This window comes from Elephantulus edwardii, unplaced genomic scaffold, assembly GCF_000299155.1.
Source record: "Elephantulus edwardii isolate Elephantulus edwardi_28Jun2011 unplaced genomic scaffold, EleEdw1.0 scaffold00107, whole genome shotgun sequence".
In the NCBI taxonomy this organism is placed as follows: domain Eukaryota; kingdom Metazoa; phylum Chordata; class Mammalia; order Macroscelidea; family Macroscelididae; genus Elephantulus; species Elephantulus edwardii.
The window spans coordinates 6,376,872-6,397,028 of record NW_006399857.1 but is presented as its reverse complement, the minus strand read 5'-3'; positions in this window follow the sequence as shown (position 1 = coordinate 6,397,028).

The window sequence follows — 20,157 nt, the reverse complement described above, 5'->3', positions numbered from 1 at the left end:
TGTTATGAGACATTGAGTCACTTGAGACTCATAGCGACTTTATGTACAAAAGCCCTAAACCCTGCTCTATCCTGTATGAACCTCAGTATCTCTGACACACCTACTCCCATTACTCCAGTCACTAAATAGATCCATCTCATTGAGGCTCTTCCTCTCTTGCACTGTCCCTCCACTCTCTCATATGTGATGTCCATTAATTGAGTGTCCAGAAGTATTGTTAAATAATTTTGTGAGTAGGCTAGAGTTGTATCATTTGTTTGACAGGGAAAGTTACTAAAGTATAATATGTTGGGGGTTTTTTGTTTGTTTGTTTTTCATTTTCTTTTTAGATGTTTTTGTTTTTCCTAATCATACTTCTCCTTTTCTCCCATTTTCGTCTGCCTCTATATTGTGAATTAACAGTATGTTATTTTAATTTGTTTAAGTATATTATGTTATACGGGTTAGGGTCTTTTGAAGTTATGTCTAGACATTTATTTCCAAAATAGACTTAAGACAATTTGTCTTATTACTTAGTAGGTCAAATTCTCAAACTTTTCTCTAATTTTCTCCTAGGGGTGAATACAAATTTTTTAATTGATAGGAAGTAGAAATTTGCCTTTTAACAGCATATAAATTAAACATTTCTGTATTAAAGAAAAGTGACTGAAAATCCATTATATGTGTATGTGCACAAGCGTGTGTGTAATTTCCAAAATCAAAAAGGAAAAAAAAAACAATGTAAACATTTGAGTAACGTGAAATATATTTCCTACTTCTTACTTTTTTAAATACTTTGAAATTAGAAATGTTGAATGAAGTTCATTGCATCCCAAAATCATTAAGATCAATTTGACTTGTTGATGTTGTTGTTTGTTGTAAGGTGCCATCAAGGCAACTATGACAGTCAGTGTCCCTGTGAACAACAGAACAGAAACTTGCCTAGCCTGCCATCTTTACCATCATGGGCATGCTCTAGTCTAGTGTTATAGTCACTGTGTCACTCTTGCTGGAGTCCTTTTATCTTTTTCTGACGCTCTACCCTTCCAAGTATGACCTCTTTCCCTAAGAATTGTTTCCTCTTGATAGCATACTCAAAGTATATGAAATGAGATTTCACCATCCTTTCCTCTGAAGAACACATTTGTACTTCCTTCAAGTTAGACTTGTCTATCCGTTTGACATTCCAGTACATATTTCATATTCTTCACCAACACCACATATCAAAGGTGATTTTTTCCGCTAGGATCCTTATTCATTGTCCATTTTTCAGATATTTATGAAGTAATTGAATAGAGCATGGTTTAAAATATGTCCACCTTAGCCTTTAAATTGACCGCCTTGCTCTTTAAAACTTTGGAAAGGTTACTGAGAGCAAATTTTCCCTATGTCACATGTCTTTTGATTTACTTGATTTCTTGACTGTTATTGTCTTGGGTGTTGACTGGGTATAAGTATAGAGAAATCATTTACAACTTCAATCTTTTCTCCATTTACCATGGTGCTACTTATTAGTCCACTGGTAAGGAGTTTTATTTTCTTGTTATTGAAATGTAAAACATACTTTTTTCCTTTTTTTTCTTTTAAGTTGTTCCTAAATAAAGGTTTTGTCAGCATACTGAATAGTTTTTAAAAACTGTATGAACTGTATCAATAGAAATACCAGGTTTATCTTGCACAATGCCAAGAAAACCAACGATGCCAGATACTGAATTTCTCGTGCACTGTCCTTTGAAAAACATATTTTAAGGCTATAATTGTGGATCTTCTGGAGCAACTGTTTTAAGTTCTCTTTACTTTCTGAAAGCAAGGTGGTATCATTTGCATAACACAGGTTGTTGATGTGCCTTCCTCTAATCCTGATGCCACATTCTTCCTCATATAAGTATCTGAATAAAAAAGTGAGAGTGATGTCCGTAAAATATGTAGGATGTCTCATTTTACTTCATGTTTTCTAGTAATAGCCCAAGTAGATAGTTTGTGTGTTTTATACACGCTCATGCAGATAGTAGGCATTACAAAGATTTGTAATCCTCTTTCATATCTGTAATAGGAAGTTTCACTTCATCTGTGACAAGGAAATTAATTTAATCCCTAAAATAATTACCACGAACTACTTAATCTCCATAATCTTTCATCTGCATCAACAATGTTTTGTGCCATCTAGTCAGAATTAACCCATAGTTGAGTTTTCAGAGGCACAATTTTCATGGAAGGAGATGGTCTACTCTACTCTTGCCGAGCAGCTGGTGGATTCAAACCATGTGCCTTTTGATTGTAGTACATACACTTGACCATCAGATATCACCAATGATGTTGTTGTTTGGGACCATTGAGTTGAAACCAACATAGTAGATCCTCCATCAGATTTTCAGAGACATTACGTCACATAGGAGGAGATTGTCCACTCCCATCAAGCAGCTGGTGAATTAGAACCATATCCATTTGGGAGTGCAGTGCAGTCTGGTTGAAAACAACATTTAAATTTTATTTTTCTATTTTATTACTGATACTAAATTACAAGTGTTATATTTTGCTGAATTCTAAGTTTCAAATGGTTCAGTATAAAAGGAGATAGAATTATTAATTGAAATACCAATTGAGTTTTTGTTGTTGTTTTTGTTGTTGATAGGTGACATTAAGTTTAGTACGACTCATAGTGATCCTGTGAACAAAAGATCTTAATCTAGTCCTCTCCTGAACCATCCTCATACTTCCTGACACAAAAGATCCCATTGCAGCAGTCACTGTATTAATCCACCTGGTTGAGGGTCTTCTCCTTCACTGACCCTCCACTCTTCCCAACATTATGTCCCACTCCAAGGAACAGCACCTCCGAGCAACATGTCCAAAGTACATGAGGAAAAGTCTCATCATTCTTGCCTCCAAAGGGCACTCTGGCTGCACCCCCTCCAAGACATATCAATTTGTTTTCTGGGACATCCAAGGGCTCTCCAACATCACCGCTCAAAGGCATCAATTATTTTTCTATCATCCTTATTCGTTGTCCAGGACTCAATGCATAGCTAGTAATTGGAAAGACTATGGACTGAATCAGATGCATTTTAGTCTTCAAACTGACATCACTACTCCTCAATAATTTGGAAAGGTCCATAAATGCTGATTTTCCCAGTGCAGTGTGTCTATTTCCTAACTGCTTGTACCAAAGGCATTAATTGTGGATTCAAGCAACATGAAGCTGTTGACAGTTTCAATCTCATCTCCATCCAACAATGACACTAACTGTTGGTCCAGTGGTAAGAATCTTTGTTTTCCTGATATAGAGATGCAATTCATACTGAAGACAGGATTCCTTGATGTTCAGTAACAAGTGCTTCAAGTCCTCATTTTCTGCAAGCAAGATTGTTTCATCTGCATAAGGCAGGTTATTGATGAGTCCCCCCCCCCAACTTGATGCCACACTCCTCTTCATAGAATCGAGATTCTCAGATAATTTCCTCAACATATATACTGATCAAGTATGGAGATAGAATATAATGCCAATGCACTCCCTTCTCTCTGTTTGCACAGCAGGTATAGATTCTTGCATGAGCACAACCAAGGGCTCTGGGATTCCCATTTATCTCAATGTCAGCCACTAATTTTCATGATCTACACAATCAAATGCTTTTGCGTCATCAGTAAAGCGCACCCAGACACTCTTCTGGTCTTCCTTACTTTCAGCCAGAATTCATCTGACATCAACAATGATATACCTGGTGCCAACACCTCTTCTAAATCTCTCTTGAACATCTGGAAATTCCCTATTTATGTACTGTTTCAGCCATGTTTAACCTATTAAGTAGTTCTTATTAAATTTATGAATAGCTTATGAAACACGAAAAACATACTGTTATTGTTGTTGATGTTAGATGTCTAGTATGAGTCATAGACCTCTAGTGACCCTATTAACAAAAGATCTGAACCTTTTTTTATCCTGTATCATCCTCACATTTTCTGAGACACAAGAATTCATTTTCAGCAGTCACCATGACAATCATCCTGGCTGAAAGTTTTCCTCTTCTTTGCTGACTAAGCATCATGTCCTTCTCCAAGGAATAGCCCCTCCTAGCAACATGTCCAGAGAATGTGAGGCAAAGCCTCATCATTCTTGTCTTCAAAGAGCACCCTGCCTGCACTCTCTCCAAGACAAATCTGTTTTCTTGGCTGTCCATGAGATGTTCTGTACTCTTCTCCAACAACACATCTCAAAGGCATCAATTCTTTTCCTGTCATCCTTACTTATTGTCCAGCTTTCAGATGCATAGCAAGTAATTGGAAAGACCATGGCCTGAATCAAATACACTTTAGTTTTCAAACTGACATAATTGCTTCTCAATAATTTGGAGAGGTCCCTAACTGCAGATTTTCCAAGTGCACTGTAACTCTTTATTTCCTGACTGCTTGTACCAACGGTATTAATTGTAGATCCAAACAAGAGGAAGCTGTTGACAGTTTCAGTCTCCTCTCCATCTTTATGCATCTTTAGGCATCTTTATGCTGCCTTATAGGTTCAGTGGTAAGAATCTTTGTTTTCTTGACATTGAGATGTAATCTGTACTGATGGCTGCATTCTCTGATCTTCTGCAACAAATACTTCAAGTTCATATTCCTGGTGTCACAGCCTCTTCTAAATCCTGCTTGAACATCTGACAAAATATAGAAGAATTAAAAATTGAAACAATAAAATTAAACAATTTTAATTTTAAAATTTTATTACAAACATTACGTATTCATCAAAGTCTACAGAATAAAGCAAAAAGGGAAACAAAATTTTGTTTTTAAAAACACAGAATCTTAATTCTGTCTTCAGTAGAATATAATTGAGTATATGCTTTCTAAATTAATTAAAGCAGAAAATATAGACAATTGAATTTTAAAACATGCAAGGACATTTTCTTTAATGAACTGAAAGAATACATGAAATAAGTATTTTTGTTACTATCTATAACTACTTGAATAAATTGAGTACTGAGAAATGAATCAAGGTTTATTGAGTTTATATTGTTTACCTTCCTTTCTTTTTCACCTCTCTGCCAACCTCCAGATTGTTCCCTTGTCTTCTTTTTGCTTAACAGAAATCAAATGATAGAAGTAATTTATAGTATATATTATGTCTACTCACACATTTTTACCTTTTCTACTTATTTAGAATATCAAATCAAGTTAACTGATTTCAATTTAATATTATAGACATACCCATTAGCTTTTGTATCTTGAATTATTTGTTTTAGGGTGGTCTACTACATGTACCTACATTTACTTTGAGCTTTATTTTCTTTTTGGCTTGTAAGGACATATGCATGGAATAATACTGATGCATTGTTGGGTTATACAATTGTGATACTACAATTTGCAGGGATGGTTGCACCTTAGTTCATTTATTTGAATCTGCATTACTGCCAGGGCTCAACAGTATGAAATATTAAACAAATTAACTAATATGAGACCTTTATTAATATTGTCAATATCCACTGGTTCAAGACAACCAGGAGTACTCCTTCTCATGGTTGATATTAATTGCAATTTAAAGAGAATGCAAAACATGACAAACAATATGTAAGAAAATATATGAGACTAGGAGTATGTCAGACTTTTTTGGGAAGGTTTGACAAATTTGTCATACCTTTATGATGTTTTATAAAAACATTAACTTATGACAAAAATTTAAGAGTTTCATGTTTTTTAGTAAAGTCTGCTGTTGTTGTTTGGTGCCATCTAATTGACTATGAGTCACAGTGACTCTATGAACACCAGAGGTGAACCTTGCCCTATCCTGTGTCATCCTCACCATCTCTGCTATCTTCCAACCCATTATTACAGTTACATGTCAATGCACCATGTTGAATGCCTTCCTGTTTTCTCTGACCTTTACAGCATGTCTTTTTCCGAGAACTAGATCATTACTAGCATGAAGTTTCATCAGACTTCCTTCTAATGATCACCTTGGTTGACCTTCTTCCAAGATAGTTTTATTTGTTCTTTTGGCATTCTATGTAATACTTACTATTCTTTCCAAAACCACAATTCAAAGGCATGTATACTTCTGTCATCCTTGATTATTACTCACCTTTCAGAAGCATACAAAGTAATTGAAAATACTATGACTTTGAACAGGCCCATTTTAGTCTTTAAGCTGACGTTATTGCATGTGAGTATTTTGTAGAAGTTCCTGACAGCAGATTTTCCCAATGCAAGACGTCTTTTAATTTCTTGACTGTGTTATCACAATATTGATTGTGGATCTACGTAAAATGAAATTATTAATAACTTCAATAACTTATTCATTTATCATGGTGTTGCCTATTGCTCCAGTGGTGAGGATTTCTGTTTTCTTGGTGTTTAAAGGTAGTCTCTATTGAGACTGTAGTCTTCAGCTTTCTACAGTAAATGTTTCAAAGTCATAAGCACTTTCAGTAACTAATATTATGTCATCTCCTTAGGATAGGGTATTGAGACATTCTCCCATCCTGATGCCACATTCTTCTTCATGTAATCCAATTGCTTGAATATTTTCTGAGAATACAGATTGAATTAATATGGAGAAATATCACAACACTGATGCACATTTTCCTGATTTTACATCATGCAGTGACCCCTTGTTCTTTTCAAGACAACTGCTTTCTGGTTTGTATATTCGTTTCCCGTGAGCACAATGAAGTGTTTTAAAATTGCCATTCTTCTCAATGTTATCCATTATTTGTTATGATCCACACAGTCAAACATTTTTGCAGAGTCAGAAAAACACAAGTAGATATCTTTCTGTTAGACTAAGCACACTATATAATACCATATCACTGTTAGACAAACTGTACTATAGTACCATGTCAAGTCTCTCTCTGTTTCTCTTGTTACTGTCAAGATTTTACCAACTGACAGCAGGCCCTCTGTTGGGTTTCTAAGTTTATAAATTTAATGAAAAGAACTCATGTTTATACAAGGGGCCAATGGCAAATTCAAATTGCCATAATGGCATAGCCTTTGAGTTAAAACTACAATTTCGTATGGACTTGAGCACTCTGTTATATTATATAATACAGAGGTATCTTCTAACTTAATATTGGTTTCTACAAGCTCTTGTTGTCTAATGGTGAAAAGTCGTGCACAATTTTGGAGGCATGCAGTTTGAATACAGCAGCTCCATGAGAGAAGGATGGGCAATCTCCTCCCGTGTGATTAACTGCCTCTGAAAATCCACTGCAGGGTGTGCTCTGAGTTGGTTCTGACTTGGCAGCATACAAAAACAACAGTATCAATATTTTATGGATTTATTTTGAGTGGAACTGTATTTCAGGTTGTGACAAATGAAACAAAGCAATATGTGAAAATCTCATTAGAATTACATTCAAAGAAAAATAATCCTGATTCTTACTTGTAAATATTTAACAATGAAGCTATTACCATAAAATGTCTACAGTAGAAAAAATTCAATTGAAAGTGCTATTTTATTACACAATTATTCTTAAAATAAACTCCATATTCATAAAGTATTCTGTGAGATAGTGAAAGAATAATACATATTATTAAAATGAAAATCATCAAGAAAGTTTTCAAAATTTGTATGGTTCTTATATCAGTTCAGATTGCTTTTAGCTCCAAGCAATAGAAAACTGCATTGCCATGGCTTAAATGATATGGGTTTATGTGTCTTAATAACAAGAACTCCAGAAGGAGAAGGCCATGGTGGATTTTACAGTCCAGTAAGGTCTGAAATTACCCAATTCCTTCTCTCAATTTAGTATTTCATTCTTAATGTGTGATTTAAAACATAGCTGTCTTATTCCTAGACTTCATACCAGTGTGACATAAAATATGTAAGTAAAAGACTTTAAACTCTGTTGTATCTCAGTTTTGTCTTACTTGAGTGCTGTCCTTTCCTAAGTAAGTTCTTGTTCTTATATCTTGTTGGAAAGGGTTAATATATATTGACACCTTTGTCAACTCAGTCAGTCAAATCATTACCATGGAGTCAACACTGACTCATCGCTGACCCTTTTTCAGAAACTGTAAATTGCGCAGGAGGAGATGGATCTGCTTTCTCAAGTGGAGCATCTGTTTCAGATTTAAAAAAACAAAAACAACAACAAAAAAACACGCACACACACACACACACACAACCCCACCCTTATTATTTGGAGAAAGACATTACCCTTAGTTGAAAATCAATAAAAGAGAGAAAAGCTTTCAATTAGAAGGCCTGACATAGTAACTAGTCAATAAAGAGAGTAGAATTTGTGATAATAAGGCAGAATTGGACAAAGTTTTCTTCCATGTACATATACGTTCACTATGAATCAGAGACAACTTTTATAGTGCAGGATTTCAAGGTAACAAAGAGGTTGTAAATTATTTTTAGCAGCTATTTAATAAAATTCATGGTATAGTTTTGGGAGAGGGAGGCAGAGAGAAAGAGAGAGACTTTTGTAATTGGCATAGAACTAGCTCTGACTCATTGAGACATTATCGATAATGGAATAAATTAAAACAGGATTTCCTGATCCTGTTACATTACACCTCTATGATATTTGATGTATGTGAATTTACTGTTGAGAGTTTTATCTTAAACTATCTCCTAAGGGTTTTTCTTAATTTTGATGACATTCTATTTTACCTAATATGATATCACTGTTCTAATGATTGATATTTTCAGATGATACGTTCAAATATATCAAGATGAAATTTCATCATTTATAATTCTAAGTGGCAGTCTGATCACACATTTCTAAGTCTGTGGCTTCATTCTTTGATTAGTCTACATAGGCTATTCGGTATTCTTTAAAAACAATGATGCCAAATTTGTGGACTAAGGTTTGTGTGATTCAGACTATAACCTTTCAAACACTTGCTGTGCACCTGAGAAACGGACAATGAATAGGGATAATATAGAAAATTAATGCCTTTTAGCTGTGATGTTGGAGAAGTGCACTGAATATCCCATGAACTGTCAAAAGAACAAACAGATATGTCTTGGAGGAAGTGCAGCCAGAATGCTCTATCTAGGAGGCAAAGATGATAAAAGCTTCACCTCACAAACTTGGATCGTAATGCTAGGAAAAGCTATTCTTTGAAGAGGGACATCATGCTTGGAAAAGTCAGTGAAAGGGAAGACAATCCTCAGCCAGATGAATTCACACAGTGACTGCTTCAATTGACTAGGATGTCTCAGAAAGTGTGAGGACAGTGCAGTGGACAGGACGGAGTCCAGACCTGTTGTTCTTAGGATCACAATGACTCATACTCAATGACACTTAACAACTGCAAAACCAATTCAATGTCTGTTTCACAGTAGAAAATGATTTGTTTTGAATGCTGATCTTGAGCTCCTCTAATAGGTCTTTATAGATATGTAGTCAATCTTGTTCCTGTGCAGACTACCAGGTTAAGTCTATGTGTACAGTCAGTCCATCCTTCTTAAAAAATAGTATATGAGTAGTATTAGAACTAAAAGCCACTTAACAACAACAACAATAAAGAATGGCCTATACACAGATGGAAATAATGGTAGAGAGTTGACTTGTAGGAACAGGGTCAGAGGAAGAAGGAGGAGAGATTAGAAAATGTATGAGTAAGGTGAAGGAAAAGGAAACATACAGTCAGGTTTCCATAGCACATTGTAAATAATAACATTATATCATTGCAATTAATGTTATAAAAATGAAATATATATAAGTGATTGAAAAACAATAAAAATGGAAACAAACACATTTTATTTATTTATGTATTTATTTATTTAAACATATTCATAGAAGAAATTATCAGAATCACTGTAAGTTAAATGGCAGAACTTCTAATCTAAAAGCACTAGATGAGACCCAATTATATAAAAAGATTTTTATTTGCAAAAGTTTAGAAGTATCTCTCTCTTTCTCTCTCCCTCTCTGAGTTAAAACAAAACTAACAGGTGAGATTCTTTTGCCATTTTAGTCATTCATTTCAAGTATTTCTTTGCATGTCATTTTTGGCAATGATTGAGAATACTAATAAGGAATAAAATTAAGACAGCACCAGTCATTTTGAAGGCATGCAGATAGGTACACAACAACTAACCTAAAGCTTTGTGAATTCCAGATGGGACAAATAATCAAATTACTTGTTGGTGTTTAAATGGTACCCAGAGGGTATCATAAAATCTCTTACCATATGTTTAATAACCATACGGCTCTGTTTCTTTGAACGACTTCTTTAATTTTCCTTTTTATTTACTTTTTATTGCATTACACTTAAATTGATGTCTTTTCTTATCTACAATAAACGTACAGGCAATACGTGGATAGCCAAGCGTGTCTCTTTCCTCTCATTTACTGTATTACATTTTTACCATTGTTATTCTGTCTTGGAATTCATCATCATATTAACTTTCAGGTCTAAGGTTTTCATTCATTTGTCTGTTTGCTAAATTTATGCTAGGCTTTGTGGTTGGGAGGAACCTTGTTGTTACAGTGTTTAACCACCAAGATGCTAACTGAAAGGTCCGTGGTTTGAACTTCCTAGCCTCTTCACAAAATAAAGATGTGATATTTTGCTTCCCTAAAGATTATAGTCCTAGAAAACCCTATATGGAAATTCTATTTACTCATAGCGTCTCTATATGTCAAAATTAATTAGACAAAAAGGAGATTTGTGTGTGAGAGAAAGTGTGAATATCTATGCGTGTAAAAAATATGTAATCACCTTACCAATATCACCTTATCAACAAACTGTATTACATCAGACCATTATAATGTGAGTTATCATAGAATGTATATGTACATCCTATCTGATAAACATTATCTAGAACTATTTGTTGTTGTTTGATGTTTAATGCTGTCAAGTCGTAGACTACTCATAGCAACGCTATGAATGAACAGCCTGAGCACCGTTCGTACATAGAGTTTCCGGAGGCAAGCCATTTTGGAAGTGGATGCTGCTCCTGCTTCCAGGCTTGATTTAGTTGGGAAGCTCCAGCCAACACTGTCCACCATGGGTGCCCATTACCACGATTGGCACATCACTGTCACAGGCTTCAACATCATAGCAACCACGAGTTACCTCTGTACAACAACGCACAGACCAGTGCTATACCACCTTGAAAAATGTGGAAATAAGTAAATAAAAAGGAAAATTAAAGAAGTCCACGACTCAACATCATTAAACAACAATAACAATGACAACGACCAAGAGAGAGCTACGTTGGCCTAGTGGAAGGAAGCTGTGCTACCAAGCTAAAGGTGGGTGATTGTCATCTGTGGCCCTCGGCCAGGTTCAAATTGTCTTCCTGTCAAACATACTTCAACTGTTCCAATGTCTTCTCCATCCATCATGACACTGCATATCAATACTAGTGAAAATCTTTGTTTTCTTGACATTGAGATGCAATCCATACTAAAGGATGAATTTCCTGATTTTCTGCAACAAGTATTTCAAGTCTTCCTCACTTCAAGCATGCAAGATTGTGTTATCTGCATGACACAGGTGATTGATGAGTTTCACTCCAATTCTGATGCCATACTCCTCCTCATAGAGTATAGTTTCTTGGACAATTTTCACAGCATACAGATTGACTAGGTATATAGAAAGAGAATACAACCCTGGAACACTCTCTTCACAATTCCAAACCATGTAGTGCTTCCCTGCTCCATTTGCACAACAGTCTTCTGGTCCATGTAAAGGTTCCACATGACCATAATCAAATGCTCTTGGATTCCCACTCTTCAGCCACAAATTGTTATGATCTACACAGTCAAATGCCTTTGCATAGTCAGTAAAGCACAAATAGACATTCTTCTGGTATTCCTCACTTTCAACCAGAATCGAGCTGAATATATATGATATATATGGTTCCACGGCTTCTTCTAAATCCTACTTGAACTTGTAGCAGTTCCCTATATATGCCCTGTTCTAGCCACTTTTTGATGACCTTCAGAAGTATTTTTCTTGGTAGTGATATTATTAATATTGTTTAATAGATTCTACATCCAGTTGAATCACCTTTTTTGGAAAAAAAATAGTTTGAAAATATGGTCTTGGTGATAGATATAAAACTAGAAATATAATGATTTAGTAATAGTAGTTTGAATAGTAGTTTAAAATACGGATTTGGTGATAGAAATAAAACTGGAAATAGAATAATTGAATTTTGTATTTATAACGATCTATTAATTGCAAATACCTTTTAAAAAAGCCACTAATGATAACTTTACCAGTGGATCTCACCTGATGGGCTACATAAGAATCACATTGAAAAAGACTTTTTCCTTTACTTTTCAAAGAGAAGAATGTACCTGGGGAGAGGAGATGGGGAGAAAAGTGCAACAACTAATGAATGGAAACTCAAAATCTCTTTAGGTTTTCATTGAAATTAATAATTAAAGAATTTTACAAAAGAAGAGAAAAAAAGAATCAGGTTGACTGCATGTGTGGAAGAAATCATTGGAGAAGATTAATAATGTCCACAGTTAAAAATAGGCCTGAGATGGCCTGTGGGTTATATCATTAATCATTCATATGCAAGCTAAAATTGAGGCTGAAGAAAACGAAAACAAGTCAGCAGTACCTAAGATATAATCTTGAATCAATTCTATATGAATGTTACAATGATCTTGATAACAGGTTTGAAACACTACACATCAATGATCGAAGAAGACTAGATGAATTGTGGGATGATATTAGAGGTACCATCCATAAAGAAAGCAAAAGGACATTACAAAGACAGAGAAGAGTAATGGATTTCAGAAGAGAGTCTAAAAATTGCACTAAAGCATCAAGAAGCCAAAACAAATGAAAAAGATGTTGAAGTGAAAGATGTGAACAGATTTCAAAGGACAGATCAGGAGGACAAACCAAACTATTATAATGGAATAAGCAGAGAACTGGAATTGGGGAATAAAAATGGAAAATCTTGCTCTGCATTTCTCAAATTGAAAGAACTGAAAGACAAAGTTAATATTGTTGCAATATTGAAAGATGTTACGGGGAATATATTAAATGGCCAAGAAAACATCAAAAAAAGACAGAAGAAGACTGTTCAACCACAGACAAATGGATTGAGAAGTTGTGGTTTATTCATATAATGAATACTACACAGAACACAGGAACAATGACTTTGTATCTTATTACCTATCTTGGGAGAGACTGGAGAACATTTTTCTGAGTGAATTATTTCAGTCCAACAAGGACCAAAACTGTATAAAACCATTATTGTAGAATGAATATGAGGATCCAAGCAGGGAGCAGGGTGGAAATAGAGAAGTGAGGATGGGTGAGGGGATAAGGTGTTAATCATAGGGTTGCACAATTTGATGAGTGGGTGGAGTGAACAAAAAGGGAAAGATCTTTTGTGAAAAACAGTGTATTCACACTTTGTGAATAAATCAGAATAAAATTTAAAAATAAAATAAAAGATAAGTGAGAACACAGAGTCACTGTACTGGAAAGACTTCATTGATACTGGAATGTTTCAAGATGTACCATATGAACAGGAGCCAATGTTAGTGAAGGAGGAAGTTGAAGCTTCTCTGATTACACTGACAAAAAATAAGGCCCCAGGAGTTAATGGAATGTCAATTAGCTTGTTTTCAGTTAACAGATGCAGCCTCGGATGCACTTACCAGTCTATGCCAGGTAATCTGTAGGATGATTGTCTGGCCAATGGATAGGAAACGGTCCATATTTGTTTGCATTCTCAAGAAAGGTAATGCAATTGAATGTGGAAAATCAAAGTAAGATCTGAAAATTATACTTTAATGATACCACTGTAGGCAAAAAGTGTGACAAATTGATAATCACAACTGAGAGAACACAGCGTTCTAATTATATATAGAGAAAAATATTAGCATTACATTAACATTTTAGTAAAATTATTAGGAAGACGATTAAATTATTTTGAACTCCATAACTATTCTCCAGTGGGTTTCCAGAGACAATTTTGCATGAGAGGAGGTGGCTCATCCTTCTCCTATGGAGGATCTATCTAGTGAATTCAAACTGTGTGCCTCTGACATTGTAATGCAATTTATTTTCATGAGGCCACCAGAGTGCCCTTAGATATATGGGGGGAGAGAGAGAGAGAGAGAGAGAGAGAGAGAGAGAGAGAGAGAGAGTGAGGTTGTTGATTGCCTTTGAGTCAAGCCCAACTCTTAGCTACCCTAAGAACAAAAGGCCTGAAGCCTTTCTAAAACTATTGACATTTATCAAAGTTCATAGAGTTTCTGGAAGCATGTTGTTTAGGAAGTGAATCCCACTCCTACTTCCAAACCTGTCTTAAGCTGAGAGCTCCACTAAACACTGTCCACCATGAGTAATCACCATGACATTTGACACCCCAATGGCACAAGGTTCAGCATCACATCAAATTTAGGTTACCTCAGTACAGAGTATTGATGGAAGAGTGCTTTACTACTAAGAATGTTCCTCCAAAATATAACAACCAACCTAAATACACAGTCCCTCCCTGAGGTCTTGTTGATTTTAAACAAGAAGCTTAAATAAATAACAACCAATATAGTATGTTATTGTTGTTATGTGTTGTTGAGTCTCATTGTGTTGTATAGGGACCCTATGTATAGCATCTCTGAACCCTTCCTTGTCCTGAGCCAGTCTCACTAATTACAACAGACCAACCCCCATTGCCCCAGATACTGTATCATCCATCTCATCCGCGGACTTCCTGTCCTGCAATGTCCATCGACCCTTCCAAGCATGATGTCCTTTTCCAAGGACTCATTAAATAGATATTTAAATAGACAGATAAGACAGTTAGTCTTCATAGATATTTACCAAGCATGGCAACTTTTTCTAAAGATTCTCCTGAAAGCATGCTTAAAGTATGCAAGACAAAGATTCACCATTCATAGGGGAGTTCTGGTGGCCTAGTGGCAAGAAGCTGCACTGCAATCCCAGAGGAACACGGTTTGAATCCACCAGATGCTCTGCCGGAGAAGGAGTCGCAATATCCTCCTGTACCAGTAAGATCTGATTTGACGGTACAAGCACACAAAATAATAATAATAATAAAAAATAATAAAAAAATTTTAAAAAAGTCACCGTTCTTATCTCTAAGGACCACCTCGGTGCACTTCTTCTAAGACAGATCTGTTTATTTTTTCACTGTTTAAAAATTCTGTATTGTGATTTTAATTAATGAAAGCAAAGCATATTGTTTTTTTCAGTCATCCATGCACATTTTGTTCCATAGCATCAATTGCAATACTCACTTTATCTGATTACCCAGTCATTTTATATGTCTTTGTCTTTACCTATCTTAAATGTTTTTGTCTAGAATTTTTCTACTTTCCAGTTTTACAGTCCATGACATAGTCAATAATCTTAGTTACCAACACAATTTAAAAGTATCAATTCTTTTTTTCCCATCTTCCTTATTCATCATCCAAATTTCACAAGCATTTAAAGCAATTGAAAACATCATGACTTTCGTAGGTGCACCTTAGTTTTTAAGCTGATATTATTGCTTTTAAGCATTTCTTAAGCTCAAGGAACTGAAGAGCAAATTCAAACCTCGAGTTGTTACAATCAAGGATGCTATAGGCAGAATGCTAAATGATTCAGGAGGTATCAAAAGAAGATGGAAGGAATATACTGAGTCATTGTACTGAAAGGAATGGGCAGATACAGAATAATTTAATGAAATAGCATTTGAGCCAGAGCCTATGGTGATGAAGGCAGAAGTTCAAGCTGCTTTGAAGGACACAGCAAAAAATAAGGTCCCCAGAATAGATGGTATACAAATTGACATATTGCAGCTAACAGATGATGCCGTGGATGTGCTCACCAAGTTGTTCCAAGAAATCTGGAGAACAACCACTTGGCCAAGTGACTGGAAGAGGTCAGTATTTGTTCCCATCCCAAAGAAGGGTGACCCAACTGAGTGTGGAAACTACAGAACAATATTGATTTCACATGCAAGCAAGATTCTACTAAAGATTATCCAAAAACGACTGGGACAGCACATCAGCAGAGAACTGCCAGAAGTCCAGGCTGAGTTTAGAAGGGGTCGTGGTCCTAGGGATATTGTAGATGATGTTAGATGGATCTGAGCTGAAAGCAGAGAATACCAGAAGAATGTCTATCTGTGTTTCATTGATTATGCAAAGGCATTTGACAGCTTGGATCATAACAAACTGTGGCTGACTCTGAGAAGAATGGGAATCCCAGATCATTTAATCGTGCTAATGCGAAACCTATACTTGGACCAAGAGGCAGTCATCAGAACAGAGCAGGGCAACACTGCATGGTTCAAAATTGGGAAGGGTGTACGCCAGGGATGTATCCTGTCTCCATACCTTTTCAACCTGTATGCAGAGCAGATTATCCGATAGGCGGGGCTCTATGAGGAGAAGCGTGGCGTTAGGATTGGTGGACGATCTATCAACAATCTGCGTTATGCAGATGACACAACCTCGCTCGCTGAAACTGAGGAGGACCTCATGCACTTGCTGCAGAGGGTCAAGGACTGCAGCCTTCAATATGGACTGAGGATCAATGTCAAAAAGACAAAAATTCTCACCACTGGACCAATCGGTAGCATCAGGATGGATGGCGAAGAGATTGAGATTGTTCACAACTTCAGTTTGCTCGGCTCCACAGGCAACACTCTTGGCACCAGTAGCCAGTAAATAAAAAAAATATTGCGATGGGAAAGTCTGAGGTTAGGGACCTCTCCAAAGTACTGAAGAGCAACAGTGTCTCTCTGGAGACTAAGGTCTGCCTGATACAGCCCATGATTTTTGCAATCACTTGTTATACATCAGAGAGTTGGACAATAACTAGGAAGGATAGAAGGAGAATTGATGCCTTTGAACTGTGGTGCTGGTGAAGAGTATTGAATGTACCATGGACTGCGAAGAAAACAAACAGATTCATCCTAGAGAGGGTTAACCCAGGCTGCTCCTTGGAGGCAGGGATTCTGGGCCTTCACCTGACATACTTTGGACATGTTGTAAGGATAGACAGGTCTTTGGAGAAGGACATCATGCTGGGTAGAGTAGAAGGACAGCGCAGGAGGGGAAGACCCTCTACGAGGTGGATTGATTCAGTGACTCGGGTACTCGGGCTGGGTGTGCCGGGGGCAATGAGATTGGCACAGGATAGAGCACAGTTTAGGGCTGTTGTACATAGGGTCGCTATGAGTCGCAAACAACTCGATGGCACATAACAACAACAACAACAACAATCACTTTAAAGAACGACTTAATAGCACATTTGCCCAATGAAGCACATTCTTTCAATTCTTTACTGCTGTAACATTGAATAATCTCTTTCCATGTGATTTACTGCCTTTGAAAACCCATTGTGGAGGTTCATCTTCAATTCAATAGGATAAACCAATGGCTAAGATGGGTGCTGATTGTAGGTTAAATAAAATGAAATCCATGACAACTTTAATCGTGTCTCCACAATATTGTCCGTTGGTCAGCTGTTAGATTTTTAAAATTTTCCTGATGTTGAAATATAATTCAAATTAAAGCCTTCACTCTTAGATCTTCTTCAGTAATTGCTTAAAAGTCTTCTTGATTTTCTGCAATGAAACTCATGCCATCTGCATAAAGATTGCAGTTGATGAGTCTTCCTAATATCTTGATGCCACATTCTTTTTCCTATAGTTCAGCTACTCAAGTTAGAGTTCAGTGTACAGATTGAATAAGTGCAGATAAATGATACAACCCTTTCCTTAAATATCCCTTTATTCTGTTTCAACAACTGTCTTGCCCTGTGTGTAGAATTCGCCTGAGTACATTTAAGTATTCTGATTCACACAGTTAAATTTCTTTGCTTAAGCTATTAAACAAAAGTAAACATTTTTATAGTGTACTTTTCTAGTTGAAATGCTTTAAAACATCTGAGCACTATATCTCCCATCACAAAACAAAACAAAACAAAAAACACACCACAAACAACAAAACACAACAACTTGAATGAAGCTCACTACTTGCGAAACAATGGCACTTTGTCTCCCCTTGGTAGCTTAAAAAAAGTATAGGCAATATCTCTGAATTGTACAGGTATAAATTCTTGTGAACTGATGTATGATTTGCTGTAGTAGTAATTTTTAAAGAAGATATCTGGGAAAATTGTATTGGGGAAAAAATATTTCCTTGGGATTAATATATGAGAAAATAAATGTTTGCCTGGGAGCCAGTACTATTTAATTATGGATTAGAAACAATTTAGAATTATGCAAATTTTTAAAAATGTTTTGTAATAATTTGCTTACTATTTTAATAATTTTTATTGCATGATTAATAAAGTGTACTTAGTTTATCTAACCTATTCTTCAAAATCCTAGTCTCCAAGGGAAAACTTGATTTTACCCTTTGCAGGACAGACCTGAGTGTTCTTCTGACTGTCCCTAGTATGTTCAATACTCTTCTCTAGCATTGCAGTCTTTAATGTTATAGGGAGCTCTGGTGGCCTAGGGGTAAGATGCTGCATGGAGACCTCAAGGACATATAATTCTAATCCACCTGCTGTTAAACAGGAGAAGGAAGGGCAGACTCCTCCCACACAATTAACTGCCTTTGCAAGTCCACTGGAGGATCAACTATGAGTTGATTCTGACTCAGCATCACACAACACCACCATAAAGTTACATGGAGCCAATGAAATGCATTGGTTATTTCTTATTCTAATTTTAATTAGGTCCAAATGCCAGCTGTGATGGATACGACTTGATAAGAATAGCCAATTTTTAAGGGTGAAAAATAGGGACTTTTTGTTTGTGGTTATTTGCTAAGGTGTGATATTAATTATATTGTTCAATGATTTAATCTTACTAGCATTTATCATAAATATACATTAACTAGTCAAGAAATATAATGATATTGCATGGGCTACATCTGCTGTAAAATATTCTTTTAAAGTATAAAATGAAATCTTTAAAAAGTTGCTTTGAGAGCTATAAAGTATCTCACAAGATATGATATTTTCTTAAGTTATTTTTTAAATTTTCTAATACCCCTCTGGAAAATGAAAAAGAAAAACTTCAGAAGAATTGATGTCTTTGAATTTTGAAGAATATTGAACATTCTATGAATAGCCAAAAGAACAAAGATAATGGCCTTGGAATAAGTATAACAAGAAAATTAACTTGCTAGATATGAGGATTTTCAGACTTAGTCTTAAATACTGTTAGCCTTTTAATGGCATAGAATAATGCCTGGAGAAAACATCATATTTGCTGAAGTACAGATTGAGAGAACAAAAGAAAGACCCTCAAAGAGATAATTGAAAAAAGTGACTGTAACAATGGAAAGTGGAAATCATGGGATATAGGCAGAAATTATGTGGCACCCACAGTGCTTTGGGGCAAACATTGTTGTCTAGCAAAACTATGCAAATCTCTGAAACTCAAGAGGAAGGGATCAGGACAGCTTGAGATGGGCAAAAACACCATTTCTGGAAGGGAATAATAAGCTTCCTGATTTGCCAGTCAGGTACTTTGGGGTAAACACTGTTCTCAGGCCCTCACCCTGCAGGCCTCAGGGCAAGAAGGGAGCAAAAATATAGAGGTCATTCACAAAACACTGCCATACTCTGGGTCACTATATAGTTACAGAAATACAACATCTATTAAGAAAAGATTCATACAATGTCAAGAAAGCAGTAATTTTCACCAGTCATCATGAAAAATAAAAATAACATTTTTCCTAAAAAAGCAGACCCAAGAAATATCCCAGATAGAGAGAACAAGAAGACTTAAGTTGATGTAGAGTTATGTGATTAACTATAGAAGAAGATGTAAATGATAGGAGAAACAATTAAGAGAATAACTACCCCAGAGATAACAATCTAAAAAATATATTGATGAGGAACAGCTTGAACAGCTATGTAAAAGATAAAATGCAAAAGATAAAAGAAATAATTAAAAGTATAAATAAAGAGGTAGAATAATTTTTAAAAAATCAGGAGACAAAGAGAGTACAGCCACACAGTACTGGAAATAAAAACAAACAAACAAAAAAAACCAAACAGCAAAAACACAAAAACCCACAAAATAAAACATGATGCAATCCAGAATACTAAAACAGAAGTGAAAGAAGTGTCTGACAAACTGGTAGGACCAGAAAAGTAGAAGTGAAGAAATGGAACAGAAAGTCAGTAAGCTAGAAGACAAGAAACATACTAGAAGAAAAATCAGAGATGAGATGTAAATAAAGTGAGGAAAATATTAGAATCATGTGGGAT